Genomic DNA, 13,218 nt, shown 5'->3' on the forward strand with positions numbered 1-13,218 from the left:
TGGTTCTCTAAAAGATAACTAATGGTGGTCTAGTCTATTTCTGCTTTGGATGTTTCTAGTTTCTATTCTACTCCTTCGGTGCATCTTCGTGTGTTGTGCAGTCTGCATCGAAGTCTTTCTTCAAATTCTTCATTTGTCTTCCATGAAACACTTCTTGTAGAATCGAAGAATGTCACATGAAGCAGCAGTCCTTCACTCCAGGCACAATGTCATCATCTTTACTTTCTTAATGGTTTCATAAGGTAGGTCATCTAAAACAAGAGGAAAACACTTTTGAAGGTGGAATAGATGAGAGTACTAGAAGTTCACAAAGCACACTTTTTTTGAAATAGGATTTGACAAAATTTTCATCCTAGGGTTTTCCTATTTCCAATCCAAACCTAGGGTCTCGATCCTACAGGCAACACTATGCTCTGATACCATTCTGTAGCACCCTACCTTTTAATAAAGGTAAGATACCTGTGTATAGTGCTATTCCCGGGATCACTGATAGCACACACATTACAAAATTTAGTAATCATTGCAATAGTATCAAATTACTACATCTTTGATCCAAAGGGTAAAGTAAAATCTTACAAATTGCATAGTCACATGGACTAGCTCAACAATATTCAGAACATACACAGCAGAAAGTAAGTCATCAATGAGCCTTCATCTTCTTCATGTGCCACAGGCAGTCATGTTGGAATGTAGACTCGAGATCCTACCACATACTTCTCCTCAGAAAATCCTGCACGTTTGAATATGCAGCCCCACGAATGGAGGTCAGTACAATGATGTACTGGCAAATGACACATATATGGTGGCAGTTGTGGGCATGACTATCTACATGAAATTTGGCAAGTGGAGTTTAGGCAAATTTGCATAAAGCCAAATTTTATCCTACATTTTATTTCAAAACAAAACATTTTTGAAAATCTTTGAATGACATTACGAAATCACACCATGGTTAAATCCTCCATGGGTTTTAGAATAATCACATGGTTACATCTCCCATGAGTTTTCAAAGGTTGATACAAAATTTTAAATACATTCATAAAACAATGATGAGATTCTTCCGTACATTCCCTGCCTAGAAGCTCAAATTGTCCATAACCGGGGACACGGCTAAGATCTTAGATTTAACTCTCGAGAGGTTGTGCACTTTCACCTTACGACCCACCCTTCCCAAGAGAAGAAATGAGACAAGATCTTTCAGAAGGAGGCTTCGACCATAACTAGCTAGACCCGTTCCCGTTGGGTTGCAAGCCCCATCATCATGTCTAGCAACAAGTTTGGCCTCACAACTTACTTAATCCCGGCAGAGCCCATAATACCATAAGGCTGCACTGGAAGCTATCTAAAACATGGACGACATAGTAATCTCTTTAATCCTGGGTGGCCATCCACAAGTGAAACTCACAGGCTTAGAACCATTACAGATAATAAACCCCCGCACGATCCCTGGTGAAAACCGAGGTGCGATCTAGAGCAACCACTATTCAACTGCGCACTCTCAGGCACCCACCTGCCACTGGTTACTCCAGGGTCGGAGCCCTGAGCAGCCGCCCACCACACATACAATCCACCCAGGTGATTCATTAAGGTTGTTAATTTTCACTTTTCAAACCAACACAATCGAAACAATGAAACAGCATTTGGCATTTGATGTTGCGGAGCAGAAATAAAGTATCCTATCAATAGGTTCAGGAGTAGCTACACACTACTAGGGTTTGCTAAGCATAGCATAATACTTTTCTTTTGAAAACAAAATCCTACCATGCATACTAGTTTCAAAACACTAATGCATATATAAAACAAGTAGGATTTGAATGTCACTTGCCTTTTTGGTAGTCGAAGCGCGTTCACTTCTTTTAATCAAAATACGTGCCTCTCCATACGAACTATAATATAAAATATAGCACAACATAAACACACCATTCAACAACAATAAAACCAAACCAAGCAAACAATCATGTAGTTAATCACTGTGTTTTAATCATCAGTTAAAGAAGATATGGCATGAGGTTTGGCTTGCAAGATACGAATTGGAGATATTGATTGGATGGATCAAATACTTGAAAAAGGAAATGATTATCTAAGTCAAGTGCTTAGAAGAAAAATGGTTGATAAGAACCTATGGTCAATTGTTGTTTGCTACTCAAGGATGGGAAAATGATATGATCCATGTGATAAAATCACATGAGTCTCAAATGACGCAACTCAAAATATTATTTAGTAAAGTGTGACAACACTTACTAAGTTAGTATGAGTTACACATAGGCTTGGGTATAAACAAATGATACATGACATTACTCAAATTACTCATTTGTAAGTTGAATAGTTGTAAACTAGTCAAAGGAGTGAATGAAAATGCATTTGGATAGACACGATATTAGTTCAAGGTAAAGTGTCTAGTGGTCTTGGCGTGTTCTCTGATATGTGCAATAATAATAAAGTTTTTCTGGATATTTAATTTGGTTTAGAAAACATTAATTGAGTATCCACTTAACATATACAACCTTATTAATTAGCTACCGCAAGATTTATGTTTAGTAAAAATATAAACTTGAGTTCTCTGGATAGGTTACAGTAGTACAAGATTAGAGCAATTGGAATTATCCAAAAAACATTTATAGAATTTGAATTATCTTCGAATTACTGATTCGAATAGATTTTACTAAAGCAAGTTTGTGCACATATCAAAGTTGTACAACTCCTATACCAAGTTGAAGTACATGTTCTGAGGATTCCAGAAAGTACAAAATCATCAAATTTGGACCAGTAGATTATTTTATACAATTTTTATAGTGCACAAAAGTCAATTTCTCTATTTGAATTACAATGCGAAATCTAACACAGTACCTACACCATATTACTGCATAAACGTGTAGTACATACTGTAAGCTTTCCAAAACTATAAAGTTTGTAACATTTGGCCCTACGGTTGATTTTATACGGATTTTTCAAGGTGTGCAACAAATCTGAGATTTAAATTTCGAATTTAAAAACGTGTTTGACTAAAGCTGACTGTATAGTTGACCGCTGACTGTACTGCTGACTGTACCGCTGACTGTACTGCTGACCGTACCGCTGACTGCAGTTTGACTTTGACCGGACTGAGTTGACTATGCTGATGTCATGATGATGTCATAAAGTTGACAGAAAAATTTACTCAGATGAAAAAACTTTCTACATCAAAGTTGTATAGAATTAATAGATCTATTTAACGAACAAATTACTTTTCACAATAGCATAATTAGTTTGACAAGATCTGGGTTATACCTTATAAGATCTGAATTTTGTAACATCATTTTCTCCTTGCTCGGTGAACGAAACAAGGTGAAACTTGCGGCAATGGAAAGATCTTGACGAGAGGAACAACTTCCGTGTTGAAGTCATGACGATTCGAGATAGTTTTGAAACTCGATTTGGCTCCGGTTGACTCGAAATAGATCTGTAGATGAGCGATAAATCCGTACGTCAAATCGAAAAACTTTCAACATGAAAGTTGTAGAGGATGATCAGATCTACATACTCACCAAAGGAATTTGGATTTCGTGGAACGAGCACGAACTAATTGAAGATTCCCTTTGTCAGACCTGACGCCTTGCGAAGCGAAATTATCCGTGTATGGTGGATGTAAAGAGATGAGATTGGTCGGGATTGAAAGATCTCGACGAGATCTACAACTTTCGTGTAGAGCCCGAAGCGATTTGAAGTGGTTTAGGGGGTCAAAGCAACGAGTTAAGATTCGTTGATCTATAGTTTCGAGAAGAGGAAAGGAAAAAATGAAACTGCGATGTGGTGGTGGCTTTATATAGGCCATAGGTCGGTGAAAAAGATGGGTCTCAAAGTTAGGAACGCGTAGAAACAAACGGATCTGAAATCGGAGTTGTGTAGCTCAAGGAAAATGCGTTTAAATGCAGATAGATTTGACAAATACGGGATTATGGTTGTTTCCTGCGTGGTTCGATCGATGGTGGCCGCTGCCTGGCTCGGTCGGCCGGCTGGATCGAGTCTGCTTTGCTGGGCCGGTCCGCCGGGTGGCCGGCCCGTTTTGTTTTTTTTCTTTTCTTTATTACTTGTTTCTTTTATAAAATGAGTTTCATAATTCCGATTTGAGTGAAACGAAATTCTACGGGTTTGTAAAATTATATTGCTCAGTATAGGATAATAAAAGAATTTAAATTTTATAAATTTTTATTTTATATCATTTTATTACTACTATGCCATTATGCCTATATGTGAATAGTTTCAACATTCACATACCAAACAAGTTTATAAAAATTTGTAAAAGTAAAAAATAGTGTTTTAGGACAACAAGGAACCTGTTTAAAATCTATTGTGAAAAATAAAATAATAATTATTTGCACTTGGCCTAAATGGCAACTTTGGCAATATTTTGCAAATAGAGTTTTCTAACGTTTTGTTTTCTCAAATAAAAATGCATTAAGGATTTTGAAAACCTTGAAAACAAAGATATGTTTGCTTTTGAATACTTTGAAACCAAAAGTTTTTTTTTGAAAACACTATTTTGAAATTAATTAGTAAATAACTTTAAAAAGTTTTAATTCTTTGTGAATTTTCAATCAAGTTCAATCAATCAAGCATTAAATTAAATTTTTTTTTTACATTCCGAAATTTAGAAAATTCCGGGATGTGACAGGCAGCTCATGAGATTATTGTATTGAAGCACATAGGAGAGAGATGAACCACATAGCTACCGGTACAGCCCCGAGCCTCGATGGAGAACTACTCCCTCCTCATGGGAGACAACAGCGTTGATGAAGATGGCGGTGGTGTCGATGGAGGAGCCTTCCGGGGGCACTTCCCCGTCCCGGCGGCGTGCCGGAACAGACTCCTGTCCCCTAGATCTTGGCTTCGCGATGGCGGCGACTCTGGAAGGTTTTCTCTGGTTTCGTCGAACGTATCAGGGTTTTCTCGACGGAGGCTTTAAATAGGCGGAAGGGCAATGTCGGTGGACTTCTGGGGGGCCCACACTATAGGGGGGCGCGGCCCCCCCCTTGGCCGCGCCGGCCTAGGGTTTGGTGGCCCTGTGCCCCCTCTCTGGCGGTTCTCGTGTGTTCTGGATGCTTCCGGGCAAAATAGGAACCTGGGCGTTGATTTCGTCCAATTCCGAGAATATTTCTTTACTAGGATTTCTGAAACCAAAAACAGCAGAAACAACAGAATCGGCACTTCGGCATCTTGTTAATAGGTTAGTTCCAGAAAATGCACGAATATGACATAAAGTGTGCATAAAATATGTAGATATCATCAATAATGTGGCATGGAACATAAGAAATTATCGATACGTCGGAGACGTATCACATCCCCAAGCTTAGACGCTTGAGTCTTCTTGATATATGCAGGGGTGAACCACCGGGGCATCCCCAAGCTTAGAGCTCTCACTCTCCTTGATCATATTGCATCATACTCCTCTCTTGATCCTTGAAAACTTCCTCCACACCAAACTCGAAACAACTCATTAGAGGGTTAGTGGACAATAAAAATTAACATGTTCAGAGGTGACACAATCATTCTTAACACTTCTGGACATTGCATAAAGCTACTGGACATTAATGGATCAAAGAAATTTATCCAACATAGCAAAAGAGGCAATGCGAAATAAAAGGCAGAATCTGTCAAAACAGAACAGTTCGTATTGACGAATTTTATCGAGGCACCAGACTTGCTCAAATGAAAATGCTCAAATTGAATGAAAGTTGCGTACATATCTGAGGATCACTCACGTAAATTGGCATAATTTTCTGAGTTACCTACAGAGAAAACAGCCCAGATTCGTGACAGCAAAGAAATCTGTTTCTGCGCAGTAATCCAAATCTAGTATGAACTTTACTATCAACGACTTTACTTGGCACAACAAAACACTAAACTAAGATAAGGAGAGGTTGCTACAGTAGTAAACAACTTCCAAGACACAAAATAAAAACAAAGTACTGTAGTAAAAACATGGGTTGTCTCCCATAAGCGCTTTTCTTTAACGCCTTTCAGCTAGGCGCAGAAAGTGTGTATCAAGTATTATCAAGAGACGAAGTGTCAACATCATAATTTGTTCTAATAATAGAATCAAAAGGTAACTTCATTCTCTTTCTAGGGAAGTGTTCCATACCTTTCTTGAGAGGAAATTGATATTTAATATTACCTTCCTTCATATCAATGATAGCACCAACGGTTCGAAGAAAAGGTCTTCCCAATATAATGGGACAAGATGCATTGCATTCAATATCCAAGACAACAAAATCAACGGGGACAAGGTTATTGTTAACGGTAATGCGAACATTATCAACTTTCCCCAAAGGTTTCTTTGTAGAATGATCAGCAAGATTAACATCCAAATAACAATTTTTCAGCGGTGGCAAGTCAAGCATATTATAAATTTTCTTAGGCATAACGGAAATACTTGCACCAAGATCACATAAAGCATTACAATCAAAATCTTTAACCTTCATCTTAATGATGGGCTCCCAACCATCCTCTAGCTTTCTAGGAATAGAGGCTTCGCGCTCTAGTTTCTCTTCTCTAGCTTTTATGAGAGCATTTGTAATATGTTGCGTGAAAGCCAAATTTATAGCACTAGCGTTAGGACTTTTAGCAAGTTTTTGCAAGAACTTTATAACTTCAGAGATGTGGCAATCATCAAAATTCAAACCATTATAATCTAAATCAATGGGATCATCATCCCCAATGTTGGAAATTTTTTTAGCAGTTTTATCAAAGGCAGTTTCAGCAGTTTTAGCAATTTCGGGCAGTTTCTCGCGCTTTGCATTAGAAGTGGAAACATTGCTAACACCAATTCTTTTATTATTAATAGTGGGAGGTGCAGCAACATGTGTAGCATTAGCATTACTAGTCGTGGTAATAGTCCAAACTTTAGCTATATTATCTTCTTTAGCTAGTTTTTCATTTTCTTCTCTATCCCACCTAGCACGCAATTCGGCCATCAATCTTATATTCTCATTAATTCTAACTTGGATGGCATTTGCTGTAGTAGTAATTTTATTATCTATATCCTTAGGTTTAGCAGCCATTTTATTAATTAAAGAAGATTGTGACGCAGACATATATGAGATTCGGTTTTCAGCATTCGCAAGTTTAGTTTGCAACCCAGAGATTTCCATATTCAGATTTTCAAGTTGATTTCCTATATTCTTCAACAAGGTAGATTGCTCATTCATAGTTTTAGTAAACAATTTATTTTGCTCATATTGTGATTGCATAAAGCTCTTGGTGGATCTTTCAATTTCTAACATCTTTTCCTCATTAGGTGAAGCGTATCTACCATAAGAGTTACCATTAGCAGGATATGGCATAGAGTTATTGTAATTGTTATTCTTAATGAAATTCACATCAACATAATCTTTTTGAGCAGCCAACGAAGCTAACAGAACATTATTAGGATCAACATTAGTCCTACCATTCACAAGCATAGACATAATAGCATCAATCTTATCACTCAAGGAAGAGGTTTCTTCGACAGAATTTACCTTCTTACCTTGTGGAGCTCTTTCCGTGTGCCATTCAGAGTAATTGATCATCATATTATCAAGAAGCTTTGTTGCTTCACCAAGAGTGATGGACATAAAGGTACCTCCAGCAGCTGAATCGAATAAATTCCGCGAAGAAAAATTTAGTCCTGCATAGAAGGTTTGGATGATCATCCAAGTAGTCAGTCCATGGGTTGGGCAATTTTTAACCAAAGATTTCATTCTTTCCCATGCTTGTGCAACATGCTCAGTATCTAATTGTTTAAAATTCATTATGCTACTCCTCAAAGATATAATTTTAGCAGGGGGATAATATCTACCAATAAAAGCATCCTTGCATTTAGTCCATGAATCAATACTATTCTTAGGCAGAGATAGCAACCAATCTTTAGCTCTCCCTCTTAATGAGAAAGGGAACAATTTTAATTTTATAATGTCACCATCTACATCTTTATATTTTTGCATTTCACATAGTTCAACAAAATTATTACGATGGGCAGCAGCATCATCAGAACTAACACCAGAAAATTGCTCTCGCATAACAAGATTCAGTAAAGCAGGTTTAATTTCAAAGAATTCTGCTGTAGTAGCAGGTGGAGCAATAGGTGTGCATAAGAAATCATTATTGTTTGTGGTTGTGAAATCACACAACTTAGTATTTTCAGGGGTGGCCATTTTAGCAGTAGTAAATAAAGCAAATTAGATAAAGTAAATGCAAGTAACTAATTTTTTTTGTGTTTTTGATATAGCAAACAAGATAGCAAATAAAGTAAAACTAGCAACTAATTTTTTTGTATTTTGATTTAGTGCAGCAAACAAAGTAGTAAATAAAACTAAGCAAGACAAAAACAAAGTAAAGAGATTGGGATGTGGAGACTCCCCTTGCAGCGTGTCTTGATCTCCCCGGCAACGGCGCCAGAAATTTTGCTTGATGCGTGTAGTTGACACGTCCGTTGGGAACCCCAAGAGGAAGGTGTGATGCGCACAGCGGCAAGTTTCCCTCAGTAAGAAACCAAGGTTTAATCGAACCAGTAGGAGTCAAGAAGCACGTTGAAGGTTGATGGCGGCGGGATGTAGTGCGGCGCAACACCAGAGATTCCGGCGCCAACGTGGAACCTGCACAACACAACCAAAGTACTTTGCCCCAACGAAACAGTGAGGTTGTCAATCTCACCGGCTTGCTGTAACAAAGGATTAACCGTATTGTGTGGAAGATGATTGTTTGCAGAAAACAGTAAAACAAGTATTGCAGTAGATTGTATTTCAGTATAGAGAATTGGACCGAGGTCCACAGTTCACTAGAGGTGTCTCTCCCATAAGATAAACAGCATGTTGGGTGAACAAATTACAGTTGGGCAATTGACAAATAAAGAGGGCATGACCATGCACATACATATTATGATGAGTATAGTGAGATTTAATTGGGCATTACGACAAAGTACATAGACCGCTATCCAGCATGCATCTATGCCTAAAAAGTCCACCTTCAAAGTTATCATCCGAACCCCTCCGGTATTAAGTTGCTAACAACAGACAATTGCATTAAGTATTGCGCGTAATGTAATCAGTAACTACATCCTCAAACATAGCACCAATGTTTTATCCCTAGTGGCAACAACACATCCATAATCTTAGAGATTTGTCACTTCCCAGTTCACGGAGACATGAACCCACTATCGAGCATAAATACTCCCTCTTGGAGTTACAAGCATCTACTTGGCCAGAGCATCTACTAGTAACGGAGAGCATGCAAGATCATAAACAACACATAGATATAAATTGATAATCAACATAACAAGTATTCTCTATTCATCGGATTCCAACAAACGCAACATATAGAATTACAGATAGATGATCTTGATCATGTTCGGCAGCTCACAAGACCCGACAATTAAGCACAATGGGGAGAAGACAACCATCTAGCTACTGCTATGGACCCATAGTCCAGGGGTAGACTACTCACACATCACTCCGGAGGCGACCATGGCGGCGTAGAGTCCTCCGGGAGATGAATCCCCTCTCCGGCAGGGTGCCGGAGGCGATCTCCTGAATCCCCCGAGATGGGATTGGCGGCGGCGGCGTCTCTGGAAGGTTTTCCGTATCGTGGCTCTCGGTACTGGGGGTTTCGTGACGGAGGCTTTAAGTAGGCGGAAGGGCAGGTCAGGGGGCCACACGAGGGCCCCACACTACAGGTCGGCGCGGCCAAGGGCCAGGCCGCGCCGCCCTATAGTCTGGCCACCTCGTGGCCCCACTTCGTCTCCTCTTCGGTCTTCTGGAAGCTTCGTGGCAAAATAGGACCCTGGGCGTTGATTTCGTCCAATTCCGAGAATATTTCGTTACTAGGATTTACGAAACCAAAAACAGCAGAACAAAGAATCGGCACTTCGGCATCTTGTTAATAGGTTAGTTCCAGAAAATGCACGAATATGACATAAAGTGTGCATAAAACATGTAGATATCATCAATAATGTGGCATAGAACATAAGAAATTATCGATACGTCGGAGACGTATCAAGCACCGGAACCCTCATATATGTGGGGGATGAACATGGAGACTAATTTTGTATTGCACATAGTGTAATAAATAGTCATCAAAAAGAAAAACTAATTAAAAAAATAAATATAAGTATTAGATGAAATAAAATAGTTAGAAAAACAAATAAAATGTATATTGGCGCACGGCAAAGTGCGCAGCGCACGGCAAAGTGCGCAGCGCACGGCAAAGTGCGCAGCGCACGGCAAAGGACCCTTTGCCGTGCAACTAGTCTGTCTGCATGGCAAAGGGGCGAGCCACGGCAGTGCCCAGGCCTTTGTCGTGCATTGTTTCTTTGCCGTGCGGCTTGTAGGGACTTTGTCGTCCGCCTATCATTGCCGTGCGCTGCTTGATGTCTACGCACACTCCTTTTCCTGTAGACAGTGTTGGGCCTCCAAGAGCAGAGGTTTGTAGAACAGCAGCAAGTTTTCCCTTAAGTGGATCACCTAAGGTTTATCGAACTCAGGGAGGAAGAGGTCAAAGATATCCCTCTCAAGAAACCCTGCGATCACAATGCAAGAAGTCTCTTGTGTCCCCAACACACCTAATACACTCGTCAGATGTATAGGTGCACTAGTTCGGCGAAGAGATAGTGAGATGCAAGTAATATGGATGTATATGAGTGGTAATAGCAATCTGAATAAAATATGGCAGCGAGTAAACATGCAACAGAACAGTAAACAAACGGAGATTCGATGTGTGGAAACAAGGCCTAGGGATCCTACTTTCACTAGTGGACACTCCCAACATTGATGACATAATAAAACTACTCTACACTCTCTTGTTGGATTATGAACACCATTAATTGTGTAGGGCTACAAGAGTACCTCGATGCCGGAGTTAACAAGCTCCACAACATTCGATGTTCATATTTAAATAACCTTAGAGTGCATGATAGACCAACGCAATTATACCGAGTACTAACATAGCATGCACACTGTCACCGACAAGCTATGTAAGGGGGAATAGATCACATCAATACCATCATAGTAATAGTTAACTTCATAATCTACAAGAGATCACAATCATAGCACATACCAAGTACTTCATGATGCACACACTGTCACAATTACATCATGGAGGAGGAATAGACTACTTTAATAACATCACTAGAGTAGCACATAGATAATATTCAACTAGATCACAAAGAGAGAGATGAACCACATAGCTACAACGGAGCCCTCAGCCCCGGGGGTGAATTACTCCCTCCTCATCATGGAGACAGCGATGGCGGTGAAGATGGCGGTGGAGACGGCGGTGGAGATGACTCCGGGGGCACTTCCCCGTCCCGGCAGGGTGCCGGAACAGAGACTTCTGTCCCCCAAATTGGAGTTTCGCGATGGCGGCGGCTCTGGAAGGTTTTCTCGGGTTTCGTCAATCGGTGTTGAAGATTTAGGTCAGGAGGCAACTTATAGGCGAAGAGGCGGAGTCGGAGGGGCCACGGGGCCACCTCACACTAGGGGGGCGCGCCCCCCCTGGGCCGCGCCGCCCACACGTGTGGGGCCCCTAGGGCACCCCTCTGGTCCCTCTCTGACTTTCTGGAAGGTTCGGGAAAAAATAAGATGTTGGGCATTGATTTCGTCCGATTCCGAGAATATTTCCTTTGTAGGATTTCTGAAACCAAAAACAGCAGAAAACAGCAACTGGCACTTCGGCATCTCGTCAATAGGTTAGTTCCGGAAAACGCATAAAATCATCATAAAGTGTGAACAAAACATGTAGGTATTGTCATAAAACAAGCATGGAACATCAGAAATTATAGATACGTTGGAGACGTATCAGCATCCCCAAGCTTAGTTCCTACTCGTCCTCGAGTAGGTAAACGATAACAAAGATAATTTCTGAAGTGACATGCTACCAACATGATCTTGATCATACTATTGTAATGCATATGAGATGAATGCAGCGATTCAAAGCAATGGTGAAGACAATGATTAAACAACAGAATCATATAGCAAAGACTTTTCATGAATAGTACTTTCAAGACAAGCATCAATAAGTCTTGCATAAGAGTTAACTCATAAAGCAATAGATTCTAAATAAAGGCATTGAAGCAACACAAAGGAAGATTAAGTTTCAGCGGTTGCTTTCAATTTTCAACATGCATATCTCATGGATAATTGTCAACATAAAGTAAAATAATAAGTGCAATAAGCAAGCATGCAAGAATCAATGCACAGTTAACATAAGTGTTTGCTTCTAAGATGGAAGAAGTGAGTAAACTGACTCAACATAAAAGTAGAAGAAAGGCCCTTCGAAGAGGGAATCATGGATTGCTATATTTGTGCTAGAGCTTTTATTTTGAAAACATAAAGAGAGCATAAAAGTAAAGTTTTGAGAGGTGTTTGTTGTTGTCAATGAATGGTAGTGGGCACTCTAACCCCCTTGCCAGACAGACTTTCAAAGAGCGGCTCCCATGAAAGATTTTTATTTTTGGGTGGCACACAAACCATGGCTAACCGAATCCTCGGGTGCCTTCCAACAATCTCATACCATGAAGGAGTGCCTTTTTATTTTAGTTTTATTTAGATAACACTCCTCCCCACCTTTGCTTTCTCAAGCCATGGCTAACCGAATCCTCGGGTGCCGTCCAACAATCACATACCATGGAGGAGTGTCTATTTTTTGTAAAGTTGTGAAAGTTAATTAATTGGGGCTGGGAACCCCATTTCCAACTCTTTTTGCAAAATTATTGGATAAGCGGATGAAGCCACTAGTCCATTGGTGAAAGTTGCCCAACAAGATTGAAAGATAAACACCACATACTTCCTCATGAGCTATAAAACTTTGACACAAATAAGAGGTAATAACTTTTGAAGTGTTTAAAGATAGCACTCAAGCAATTTACTTTGGAATGGCAGAGAAATACCATGTAGTAGGTAGGTATGGTGGACACAAATGGCATAGTTATTGGCTCAAGGATTTGGATGCATGAGAAGTAATCCCTCTCAATACAAGGCTTAGGCTAGCAAGGTTATTTGAAGCAAACACAAGTATGAACCGGTACAGCAAAACTCACATAAGAAGATATTGCAAGCATTATAAGACTCTACACTGTCCTCCTTGTTGCTCAAACCCTTACCAGAAAATATCTAGACCATTGATACGTCTCCGACGTATCGATAATTTCTTATGTTCCATGCCACATTATTGATGTTATCTACATGTTTTATGCACATTTTATGTCATATTCGT

At 39.8% G+C, this 13,218-nt stretch overlaps 1 long non-coding RNA gene across 2 annotated transcripts; it reads right to left on the reverse strand.

The window, feature by feature from the left end:
* Positions 1-473: 473 nt before the first annotated feature.
* On the reverse strand, positions 474-3,769 carry LOC127308361 (uncharacterized). 2 transcript variants are annotated; one of them, XR_011747271.1, is made up of 4 exons: positions 3,522-3,769; positions 3,265-3,436; positions 1,823-1,883; positions 474-730 (listed from the first exon to the last, which is right to left on the reverse strand). It is a non-coding gene; the product is annotated as an uncharacterized lncRNA (long non-coding RNA). The 2 variants fall into 2 exon arrangements; XR_007856461.2 differs by lacking the exon at positions 1,823-1,883 and having other exon boundaries at positions 475-730; positions 3,522-3,768.
* Between the last annotated feature and the right edge of the window lie 9,449 nt (positions 3,770-13,218).

This window comes from Lolium perenne, chromosome 1 (genome assembly GCF_019359855.2).
Source record: "Lolium perenne isolate Kyuss_39 chromosome 1, Kyuss_2.0, whole genome shotgun sequence".
Lineage (NCBI taxonomy): Eukaryota > Viridiplantae > Streptophyta > Magnoliopsida > Poales > Poaceae > Lolium > Lolium perenne.